The 12550-nt window shown below is 45.0% G+C and overlaps 1 protein-coding gene and 1 pseudogene across 2 annotated transcripts in view; one reads left to right on the top strand and one right to left on the bottom strand.

Moving 5' to 3' along the window:
* Nucleotides 1-12550, bottom strand: part of GATAD2B (GATA zinc finger domain containing 2B) — a 124610-nt gene that overhangs the window by 84134 nt on the left and 27926 nt on the right. The window lies entirely within an intron of this gene.
* LOC115898981 lies at nt 5814-7935 on the top strand (annotated as a pseudogene).

The raw sequence follows: 12550 nt of genomic DNA, 5'->3' as shown, positions 1-12550 counted from the left end.
CATTGTAGAGGCTGAGGCAGTACTCTACGTTTACTCTATCTCCCTCTATATGTTGGATTGATTAGTAGTCCAGAGGTACTACAGATGCTCTCAAGCCAACAGGTATCTTCAGGGCCTTGGAAAATTAAGAACTATACAGTAGGCAGAGACCCTACTCTTTTAAGCTAAATCATACTCACCAAAAACCGAAGTACTTAATTGTGTGAGGTGAAAACTAAATTTAAAAATACCTCCTCTTCGCCAGGCGCGGTGGCTCACACCTATAATCCCAGCACTTTGGGAGGCCGAGGCGGGCAGACCACCTGAGGTCCGGAGTTTGACAACAGCCTGGCCAACATGGTGAAACCCCATCTCTACTAAAAATACAAAAATTAGCCGGGCAAGGCCCGGAGCGGTGGCGCACACCTGTAATCCCAACACTTTGGGAGGCCGAGGCAGGCGGATCACGAGGTCAGGAGATCGAGACCATCCTGGCTAACACTGTGAAACCCTGTCTCTACTAAAACTACAAAAAAATTAGCCGGGCGTAGTGGTGGCGGGTGCCTGTAGTCCCAGCTACTCGGTAAGCTGAGGCAGGAGAATGACGTGAACCCGGGAGACTGAGCTTGCAGTGAGCCGAGATCGCTTCACTGCACTCCAGCCTGGGTGACAGAGCGAGACTCCATCTCAAAAAAAAAGTAGCTGGGTGTGATGGCAGGCGCTTATAACCCCAGCTACTCGAGAGGCTGAAGCAGGAGAATAGCTTGAACCTGGGAGGACAAGGCTGCAGCGAGCCGAGATAGCGCCACTGCACTCCAGCCTGGGGGACAAGCGCGAGACTTCATCTCAAAACAAAAACAAAAACAAAAACAAAAACAAAAACAAAAAAACTTCCTCTTGGTAAATATTACTAAAGAATACCAAATTATCTAAAGTTAAGAAAAAAAAAAATAGGCCGGGCACGGTGGCTCAAGCCTGTAATCCCAGCACTTTGGGAGGCCGAGACGGGCGGATCACGAGGTCAGGAGATCGAGACCATCCTGGCGAACACGTCAGGTGAAACCCCGTCTCTACTAAAAAAAATACAAAAAACTAGCCAGGCGAGGTGGCGGGTGCCTGTAGTCCCAGCTACTCGGGAGGCTGAGGCAGGAGAATGGCGTGAACCCAGGAGGCGGAGCTTGCAGTGAGCTGAGATCCGGCCACTGCACTCCAGCCTGGGCGACAGAGCGAGACTCCGTCTCAAAAAAAAAAAAAAAGAAAAAAGAAAAAGATCTACATTCACTGAGCATTTAATGCACTACGCCAGGAAAGTAGGATCTTTTCTCCTCATTCATTCATTCATTCATTCATTCATTTTGAGACAGTCTCGCTCTGTTGACCAGGCTGGGGTACAACGGTCTGATCTCGGCTCACTGCAACCTGCACCTCCTGGGTTGAAGCGATTCTCCTGCCTCAACCTCTCAAGTAGCTGGGATTACATGGGCCTGCCACCATGCCCAGCTACTTGTATTTTTAGCAGAGATGGGGTTTCACCAGTTGGCCAGGCTGGTCTCAAACTCCTGGCCTGAAGTGATTCACCCACCTCGGCCTCCCGAAGTGCTGAGATTACAGGTGTGAGCCAACGTGCCCAGCCCTGTTCTCCATTTTCTGGATAAGGAAATTAATTCAGTGAAATTTTAAAAAGCTTAAATGAAGTCACTCATACAGCTCACAATTAGAGGCTGGCTCCAAAGCCCATACACTTTCCACTGTACCATGATGCCTTGAGCATTTTTCAGCAAACACTCAAGAGCTCAGTTCTCCAGGGTAACCATACTTGCCTTGCCAGTCTTCACTTTACCCACTGGATTAAAGAAAATATTAGCCAAATACAATGGAAGTAAAAACATATAAACTCTCTGACAGGCATGTATGATCTCTACTCAGATATAAATTCACCTAGGACTACTTCTGAAAAGCTAAGGACACGAGCTTCAAGTCAGTGACAAGTAAAGGAAAAATATTTAAATTTAAGAAAAGGGGCTGGACATGGTGGCACACGCTTGCAATCCCAGCACTTTGGGAGGCAGAGGTGGGTGGATCACCTGAGGTTAGGAGTTCGTGACCAGCCTGGCCAACATAGTGAAACCCCGTCTCTACTAAAAATACAAAAATTTGCTGAGTGTGGGCTGGGTGCAGTGGCTCATATCTGTAATTCCAGCACTCTGGGAGGCCGAGGTGGGTGGATCACTAGGTCAGGAGATCGAGACCCTCCTGGCTAACATGGTGAAGCCCTGCCTCTACTAAAAATACAAAAAGATTAGCCGGGTGTGGTGGCGGGTGGTTGCAGTCCCAGCTATTCGGGAGGCTGAGGCAGGAGAATGGCGTGAAACCCGGAGCAGGAGCTTGCAGTGAGCCAAGAATGCACCACTGCTCTCCAGCCTGGGCAACAGAGCAAGACTCCGTCTCCCAAAAAAAAAAAAGTAGGACTAAAGATGTACAACCTAGATACAAAAAGAATTTGATAAATGATGTCTGGAAGGATCAAATCACAAATAATAGCATAAGAAAAGAGGTGATTATCTAGGCTTAGGCAACAGAGTTCAAATTAACTGCAACTGAATGCTTAAAGGTACTCCTACAAAAGAAATACAAACTTCACAGAACCAAACATTTAACAAAAACTCAGTAATATCATAAACTGGCAAAAACAGTCTTTATGTTTGCCCTTTACAAATTTTATAAATAACTTGCTAAATCTTTGCCCCATTTTAACATACAGTTATGTGTTGTTTAACAACAGGGATACATTCTGAAAAACACATGATTAGGCGATTTCATTGCTGTGTGAACGTTGTAAAGTGTACTTAAACAAACCTAGATAGTATATAGCCTATTGCTCTCAGGCTATAAACCTATATAGTCTGTTACTATATTAACAATTATGACACAATGGTATTTGTTTAAACATATCTAAACACAGAAAATGTATGGCAAAAGTATGATGTTATAACCTTATGGGACTACCATTATGTGGGGCATGATTGTATATCCTTGGACTCAGCAAGCAGATCAATATTAGAACCATTACAAAGGCCGAAAAATAGCTTTTTTTCTTTTTTTTTGAGACCGAGTTTCGTTCTGTCGCCCAGGCTGGAGTGCAGTGGCGCTATCTAGCTCAGCTCAGTGCAAGCTCCGCCTCCCGGGTTCAAGCCATTCCCCTGCCTCAGCCTCCCGACTAGCTGGGACTACAGGCGCCTGCCAGCATGTCTGGCTTTTTTTTTTTTTTGTATTTTTAGTAGAGACGGGGTTTCACCATGTTAGCCAGGATGGTCTCAATCTTCTCACCTCATGATCCACCCACCTTGGCCTCCCAAAGCGCTGGGATTACAGGCATGAGCCACCGCGTCTGGCCAAAAAATAGCTATTTTTTAAAAAAGTCAACATTATACTGAAACATAGCTAAATGGTTAACTTACACTTATTCACTGGTGTGCCATAAAACAAGCCAAAATTTGTTTATCTAGTGGTTAGTCCTCTCCTACCTTCTTATAGTGCTGTCTGCTTGAGTGGGTCTAGCCTATTTGGAGAAATCAGATCATGATGCTTCAAAATTACTATTACAACAACAAATCAGATCACAGAACAGCCAAACCCCATTTATATGGTCAAAAAGTTACATTTTTTCTTCATTGAGTAGAAAATAGCTTAACTAATCAAAAGAAAACATCAATTCTTTGGAGATGAGGATTTCTCTCCACATGTTTAGAAATAGTACACCACACAATCAAGCACCAATACAAAGAAAACCATTTGCTTTCCCAATCCCTGATACACGAATTGGGAATTACACCCAAGCTAATGTGTACTGGTGAGTTCTCTGGAAAAAGGCAGTTAAGTCTACTAAGGGAAGTCAGTTTTCAATCACTTGGGAGTTACAAATTAATGACTGATTGATTGACAAGTGAAGTAAATGTGTACCACTATTTGGGAAAATGTATTTATCAAAATGTTGGCTAAAGTAAAACTAGGTACACTACATTGTAATGAAGCAGAATATGGACTGGGTCTTAACACAGACACAAAAAATGAGAACAAGACTTCCAGTCTTGAGACAGCATTTAAATTAGGGAGTAATGTTTTTCTCAAAGTAGTACTGCTGGCCGGACGCGGTGGCTCATGCCTATAATCCCAGTACTTTGGGAGGCCGAGGCGGGTGGATCATGAGGTCAGGAGATCGAGACCATCCTGGCTAACATGGTGAAACCCCGTCTCTATTAAAAATACAAAAAAAATTACCCGGGGGTGGTGGTGCATGCCTGTAGGTCCCAGCTACTTGGAGGCTGAGGCAGGAGAATGGCGTGAACCCGGGAGGTGGAGCTTGCAGTGAGCCGAGATCGCGCCACTGCGCTCCAGCCTGGGCAACACAGCGAGACTCCGTCTCAAAAAAAAAAAAAAAAAAAAAGTAGTACTGCTATTTTATTTTTTTTAAAGAGACAAGGTTTCGTTCGCTATGTTGTCCCAGTGGCTGGGGCTAAGGTGTGTGCCACTGTACGCAGTCAAAGCATATTCCTTAATGTGTTAACTTATTATGGGTTTATAGGAAGTAAGATAACTGTAGAGACCATAAAGACTTCTACAGACTCGAGTACTGCAAATAAGCATAAAAAATTACTGCAGGCTGGGTGGGTGGTTCACGCCTATAATCCCAGTACTCTGGGAGGCCAAGGCAGCTGGATCACTTGAGGACAGGAGTTGGAAACCACTGTGGCCAACAGGGTGAAACCCGGTCTCTACTAAAAATGCAAAAATTAGCCGGGCATGGTGGCAGGCACCTGTAATCCCAGCTACTCAGGAGGTTAAGGCAGGAGAATCGCTTGAACCTGGGAGGCGGAGGTTGCAGTGAGCTGAGATGTTGCCACTGCACTCCAGCTTGGGTAACACAGTGAGGCTCCATCTCAAAAAAAAATTACTGCCTTACACTATTCAATGACTTAATCATCATACAGGAATAGAGAAAGTAAACGGATCAACTTTTTCATTTATCATATAGCACAAGATGTGTCTAAGCCAGTCTCTTCTGTAAGGGTGGTATACATTTTCCTAAGGGAACTGGGGGATTCCACTGCCAATCCGTGGAAAAAGAAACATGAAAATCACATACAGCATTATATTAGTATTTAATACCTACAGAATAATTTCTGTCTTCCAAAGATAAAGTATCTCTAGTAGTGTATGTACCTAACTAGAATACTCCTAAATCCCTAACTTATTCTCATCCTGTATCAGCAGCATGCTATTGATTACCAGTGATGAGGTGTGCAAATACTTCATTTCTTAATACTTGATTGCTGATTATTTTCATTCACTCTGATTGGTACCTTCCCTCTCTATCTTTGCACGGGGACCAAGTTCTTTTTAGGCGAGTCACAAATGTTCATACTTATCTGACAATAAAAATTAAACTTGAACATCTACATGTGCTAACAACTGTTGTCAGTTAACTAAGTGCCACAGAGGAAAGAGAAAAGTAGTTTTAGTAGTCACATTTATCTTTTTTGCCACAGATTTTCTAAGCACTTGAGTTCTACTTTTTGGCCTGGCTTTTTGCTGTTACTAAGTGTCTCTTCCTCTCTAGCATTCCAAGAGTAGAAATCCCCGGCTATCAATAGTTTCACTTAGAGCTTCAGACGTTTTACTCTACATTAAGCTTCTCATCTTTCACTTCTGTTGTGAAGGTTGCTCTTATCTTTATCCACTGAAGTCATAAACAATGCAAAAAAGAAAAAGAAAATACAGCTACCCTCAATATAGTGACGTTCTACTGAATCTCTGACTTAGAAGAGCCCCAAACCATGAGGAGTAATAGGAAACCTAAGATTAAAAAGTAAGTTATAACGGCCATACAGTCAGTGACTTCCATAAATCTTTTAATTTGCCCTCCACTAATTGCTATGATCAACAGGCTATACTAGAACTAGATCTAATTACTGAGTAAAAATAGAATGTATCAGGCCGGGTGTGGTGGCTCACCTGAGGCCGGGAGTTCGAGATGAGCCTGACCAACATGGAGAAAACCCATCTCTACTAAAAACAGAAAATTAGCCTGGCGTAGTAATGCATCCCTGTAATCCCAGCTACTCGGTGGGTTGAGGCAGGAGAATCGCTTGAACCCAGGAGGCAGATGTTGCGGTGAACTAAGATCGCACCATTGCACTCCAACCTGGGCAACAAGAGCGAAACTGTCTCCAAAAAAAAAAGAAAGAATGTACCATATATAAATATAAATCATTCTGGGCAAGTTCAGAATTTACTTCACTCAGACATGGTAGATTTGTGAGCCACCCCGTTACCGGAATTTCAAGACAATCACACAATTAATCCCCCTCATAATTACACGAATGAGAAAGATAGAGACAATATAAAAGGAAATAACTGGCAAGAGGAAAGTTGTAGATGTGTGATAGTCAAATTTAAAATACACTCGTGGGCCGGGCGCGGTGGCTCAAGCCTGTAATCCCAGCACTTTGGGAGGCCGAGACGGGTGGATCACGAGGTCAGGAGATCGAGACCATCCTGGCTAACACGGTGAAACCCCGTCTCTACTAAAAATACAAAAACTAGCCGGGCGAGGTGGCGGGCGCCTGTAGTCCCCAGCTACTCGGGAGGCTGAGGCAGGAGAATGGCGTAAACCCGGGAGGCGGAGCTTGCAGTGAGCTGAGATCTGGCCACTGCACTCCAGTCCGGGCGACAGAGCGAGACTCCGCCTCAAAATAAATAAATAAATAAATAAAATAAAATACACTCATGTTATTTACTTATTTTTATATGTTCTCTGTATTTTCAACATTAAAATTAACTGTAAAGAATAGCAAAATGTTAGTAATTTTTGAAGCTTGTGGTGGGCACATGGAAGTTAATTACTTTGTACTCTATCTGGGTATGTAAGTTCTTCAGAATAAAAACTTTAAAAAAAAAAAAGTCACAGTAAATTTACAAACGTCTAGATTATCAATAGAAAGATAAGAGGCCAGCTGGGCACAGTGGTTCACACCTGTAATCCCAGCACTCTGGGAGGCTGAGGTGGGCGGATCACCTGAGGTCAGGAATTCAAGACCAGCCTGACTAATATGCAGAAACCTTGCCTTTACTAAAAATACAAAAAATTAGCCAGGCATGGGGGCATGCCTGTAATCCTAGCTACTTGGGAGGCTGAGGCAGGAGAACTGCTTGAATCCAGGAAGCAGAGGTTACAGTGAGCCAAGAATGCGCCACTGCACTCCAGTCTGCATAACAAGAGCGAAACTCCATCTCAAAAAAAAAAAGAAAGGAAGTAAGAGGCCGGGTGTGGTGGCTCACGCCTGTAATCCCAACACTTTGGGAGGCTGAGGTGAGCAATCACAAGGTCAAGAGATCAAGACCATCCTGGCTAACATGGTGAAACCCCGTCTCTCCTAAAAATACAAAAAATTAGCCAGGCATGGTGGCACGCACCTATAGTCCCAGCTACTCAGGAGGCTGAGGCAGGAGAATCACTTAAATCCAGAAGGCAGAGGTTGCAGTGAGCCAAGATCACACCACTGCACTCCAGCCTAGGTGACAGAACAAGACTCCGTCTCAGAAAAGGCTTTCTTGCTTCCCAGCCAGCCTGGCAGCTGCTCTTGGCTGGGGGCCATCCTGAACCTAAGACAGAAGGTTGGTGGCCGCAGAGAGGATGAAAAAGCGGCTGGAGTTGATCAACTCTAGGCTCCAAATTATTTAAAGTGAAATTGGTCATCCTCACCAACAACTGCCCATCTTTACGGAAATTCAAAATATAGTACTAAACACCATGTTGGCCAAAACTGGCATCCATCATTACAGTGGCAATAACTGTAAGGCATACAGAAAATACTACAGAGTTTGCACACTGGCTATTGTTAAGCAGGTGAGTCTGATATCATTAAAAGCATGCCAGAACAGACTGGCGAAAAGTAAACAATGCAAAATTTTTCTTTAATAAAATGTGCCGACAGGTGCGGTGGCTCACGCCTGTAATCCCAGCACTTTGGGAGGCTGAGGTGGATCACCTGAGGTCAGGAGTTCGAGACCAGCCAGATAAACATGACAAAACCCCGTCCCTACTAAAAATACAAAACTTAGCTGGGTGTGGTGGTGGGCACCTGTAATCCCAACTACTCAGGAGGCTGAGGCAGGAGAACTGCTTGAACCTGGGAGCGGAGGTTGCAGTGAGCTGAGATCGCACCATTGCACTCCAGCCTGGGCGACAGCAAGACTCCGCCTCAAAAAAACAAAAAAGGAAACGAATGGAGAGGAAAAAGGGAAAGGAAAGGAAAGAAGGGGAGAGGGGAGGAAAGGGAGGAAAAAAGGGAAGGCAACCGGGAGTGGTGGTTCATACCAGTAATCCCAGCATTTTGGGAGGCCAAGGCAGGTGGGTCACCTGAGGTCAGCAATTCAAGACCAGCCTGGCAAGCATGGTGAAACTCCATCTCTACTCAAAATACAGAAAATAAGGCAGGTGTTGGGGTGGGCACCTGTAATCCCAGCTACTTGGGAGATTAAGGTAGAAATGCTTGAATTTGGGAGGCACAGTTTGTAGTGAGCTGAGATCGTGCCACCTGCACTCCAGCCTGGGCAACAAGAGTGAAACATCGTCTCATAATAAAAAAAAAAAGCTGGGTGAAGAGGTGAGGCGAAGCTAAGGGAAAAGGGGAGGGGAAGGGTAATAGGAGAGGAGGGGAGAGGAGGGGAGGGGAGGGGAGGGGAGGGGAGGGGAGGGCAAGGAAGTAGATTAAGTTTTGTCTCCAAAGAAAGAGACGTCCTTTTTTACTGTAAACTTTTTCCAATTGTGAATTCTGTACCATGTGCATATATCACCTATCCAAAAAAAAAGACTAAAATTTAAAAATAAAAGTAATGGCTAGATTTACCATGATTACTAAAAGACATAAGCACAATGAAAATCGGGGACAGAGTTATGGCTGGGTGCGGTGGCTCACGCCTGTAATCCCAGCACTTTGGGAGGTCCAGGCGGGTGGATCATGAGGTCAAGAGATCGAGACCATCCTGGCCAATAAGGTGAAACCCCGTATCTATTAAAAATACAAAAATTAGCCAGACATGGTGGCAGACGCCTGCAGTCCCAGCTACCAGGGAGGCTGAGGCAGGAGAATTGCTTGAACCCGGGAGGCAGAGGTTGCAGTGAGCCAAGATCATGTCACTGCACTCCAGCCTGGCAACAGAGTGAGAGTCTGTCTCAAAAAAAGAAAGAAAAGAAAGGAGAGGGGAGGGGAAGGGAGGGAAAGGGGAACGGAGGGGAGGGGAGGCCAGAAGCAGCATAACTTACTCAAAAACTCAAGAGTAAAATACGTAAAAAGACTATTATAGTAGATAGAACACTACCACTAGTTAAGGAAAGACACACTAAAGGCTAAAGATCAGATATCTAAGAGAAAAAGATCTAGCTGCCCAAATATTAAATATACTAATAAGTATTCCCTCCTACTGAATCCAAGGGAAAAATAAACTGATAAGTAAAGGGGTCTCAGGGTCAAAGCAGCATCAATCACCTAGAACTCCCTAGACTGTAGAGGGATACATGAATATATAGCTACTCATAACAACTGACTAGTAAATGATCAAGAAGTTTAAAATTAAAATTGATGGATTAGATATGCCAATGTGAAATTCTGGACATTCATCACTTCTGTCAAACAGTATTATAAAGTAACTTTGTCATTAAAATGGGCCCAACATTAGACAGTATCCAGGAGACTTGTGAGAAACGTTCTTTTTTTTTTTTTTTTTTTTTTTTTTTTTTTTTTTTTTTTGAGACAGTCTCCCTCCGTCACCCAGGCTGGAGTGCAGTTGCGCCTGCTTACTGCAACCTCTGCCTCCCAGATTCAGATTCAGGCAATTCTCTGCCCTCCGCCTCAAAAGTAGCTGGGACTACAGGCACCAGCCACCATGCCTGGCTAATTTTTGTATTTTTAGTAGAGACAGGGTTTCACAATGTTGGCCAGGCTGGTCTTGAACTCCTGACCTTGTGATCCACCCGCCTTGGCCTCCCAAAGGGCTGGGATTACAGGTGTGAGCCACTGCGTCCGGCCAAGAAACCTTTATTGAAATGAGGGAAGAAAAACTCCTCATGCAGAGGAGTGGATCAAGTTCTGTGAAGCTGTACCTAAACACAGTCCAAGAGGAAAAACCTGTCTGGTCTGGATTTTACCTAGAAGAAACTTCTAGCACACTATTAGCTGAGATTTGTCCATTAGCATTGATGAGCACATGCAACCTATAGGAAAAACTGTGACACTTTTCTTCAATTCGGTAACAGATTTGTCAAAATTCTGATTGTTGTTACTAGGATTTGGTATAGTAGGCAGGTTTATCATTTTACTGGGCAGTAAATATTCACCTTAAAAAGTTTATCCCAGCTGGGCACGGGCCAGCTCACATCTGTAATCCCAGCACTTTGGTAGGCCGAGGCAAGCAGATCACTTGAGCCCAGAAGTTTCACACCAGCCTGGGTGATATGCCGAAACCCAATCTCTCCAAAAATGACAAAAAGTTAGCTGGGCAGGGTGGTGCACGCCTGTAGTCCCAGCTACTCAAGAAGCTGAAGTGGGAGGATCGCTTGAGCTGCAGGAGGCAGAGGTTACAGTGAGCCAAGATCACAACACTGCACTCCAGCCTGGGCAACAGAGCAAGACTTGGTATCAAAAAAATAAAGTAAGTTTATCCCTTCCCCTAAGTAAATCTGAACTTTTTAAAAAGTTTATTATTGGCTGGGCACAGTGGCTCACGCCTGTAATCCCAGTATTTTGGGAGGCCAAGGTGGGTGGATCACAAAGTTAGGAGTTCGAGACCAGCCTGGTCAACATGGTGAAACCCCATCTCTACTAAAAATATAAAAATTAGCCAGGCATGGTGGCAGGTGCTTGTAATCCCAGCTACTTGGGAGGCTGAGACGGGAGAATCGCTTGAACCTGGAAGGTGGAGGTTGCAGTGAGCTGAGATCACACCACTGCACCTGGCCTGGGCGACAGAGCAAGATTCCATCTCAAAAAAACAAAAACCAAAAACAAAAATATCCCCATACCAACCGGAACCACTATATTAAACAATACCCACATGACTTTATCTTCAATGAGGTTTTTGTGGCAATTATTACCAAGTCTCATGCTTGTAGTTGAATACAAACACTACCAAAGGAAGTCAGAATAGTGGTTACCTGTTGGAGTGGAGCCCAAGGGTAATGACTAGGAGAGAACACAAAAAAGATTTCTGGGACTGGGCACAGTGGCTTATGCCTGTAATCCCAGCACCTGGGGAGGTCGAGGCGGGCAGATCACTTGAGGTCAGGAGTTCAAAACCAGCCTGTCCAACATGGTGAAACCCCGTCTCTACTAAAAATACAAAAATTAGCCAGGTATGTCACGCACCTGCAGTTCCAGGTACTCGGGAGGCAGAGGCAGGAGAATCGCTTCAACCTGGAAGGCAGAGGTTGCAGCAAGCTGAATCTGTGCCACCGCACTCCAGTGTGGGTGACAGAGCAAGACTCTGTCTCAAAAAACAAAAAAAGACTTCTGGGTCTTCTATATCTATATCTGGGTGGTCATCTTATAATTAAACTACTTTTCTGAATGTGTATTACAGCTCAGTTAAAAAAAGCTTACGGGTCAGGCATGGTGGCTCACATCTGTAATCCCAGGACTTTGGGAGGCCGAGACAGGCAGTTCACGAGATCAGAAGACTGAGACCATCCTGGCTAAGACGATGAAACCCGTCTCTACTAAAAATACAAAAAATCAGCCAGACATGGTGGCACGCATCTGCAGTCCCAGCTACTTGGGAGGCTGAGGCAGGAGAATCACTTGAACCCGGGAGGCAGAGGTCGCAGTAAACTGAGATTGCTCCACTGCACTCCAGCCTGGGTGACAGCGTGAGACTCTGTCTCAAAAAAACAAAGGATGGGCGTGGTGGCTCACACCTGTAATCCCAGCACTTTGGGAGGCCAAGGTGGGCGGATCACCTGAGGTCAGGAGTTTGAGACCAGACTGACCAACATGGAGAAATCCCATCTCTACTAAAAATACAAAATTAGTCGGGCGTGGTGGCACATGCCTGTAATCCCAGCTACTCAGGAGGCTGAGGCAGGAGAATCCCTTGAACCCGGGAGGCGGATGTTGCAGTGAACCAAGATCACATCACTGCACTCCAGCCTGGGCAACAAGGGCGAAGCTCTGTCTCAAAAACAAACAAAAAAATTAGCTGGGCATGGTGGAACGCGCTTGTAGCCCCAGCTACTTGAGAGGCTGAGGCATGAGAGAATCAGTTGAACCCAGGAGGCAGAGGCTGCAGTGAGCCAGGATCGCGCCACTGCACTGCAGCCTGGGTGACAGAGCGAGACTCCATCTCAAAAAAAAAAGTTTACAAAACCGATAAACAAGAGATTGGTAGTATTTCCTTGGCTTAATGCTGATGACAGTCAGGTACAAGAGGTACAGAACCAACCAGTCGTGGTAGCACATGCATGTAGTCCCAGTTTCTTGGGAGGCTGACATGGGAGGATCACTTAAGCCCAAGAGAT

The sequence above is a fragment of the Rhinopithecus roxellana genome, chromosome 8, assembly GCF_007565055.1.
Source record: "Rhinopithecus roxellana isolate Shanxi Qingling chromosome 8, ASM756505v1, whole genome shotgun sequence".
Lineage (NCBI taxonomy): Eukaryota > Metazoa > Chordata > Mammalia > Primates > Cercopithecidae > Rhinopithecus > Rhinopithecus roxellana.
Note: the sequence above shows the minus strand (reverse complement) of the source record. Positions and strands in the feature narration are given on the sequence as shown.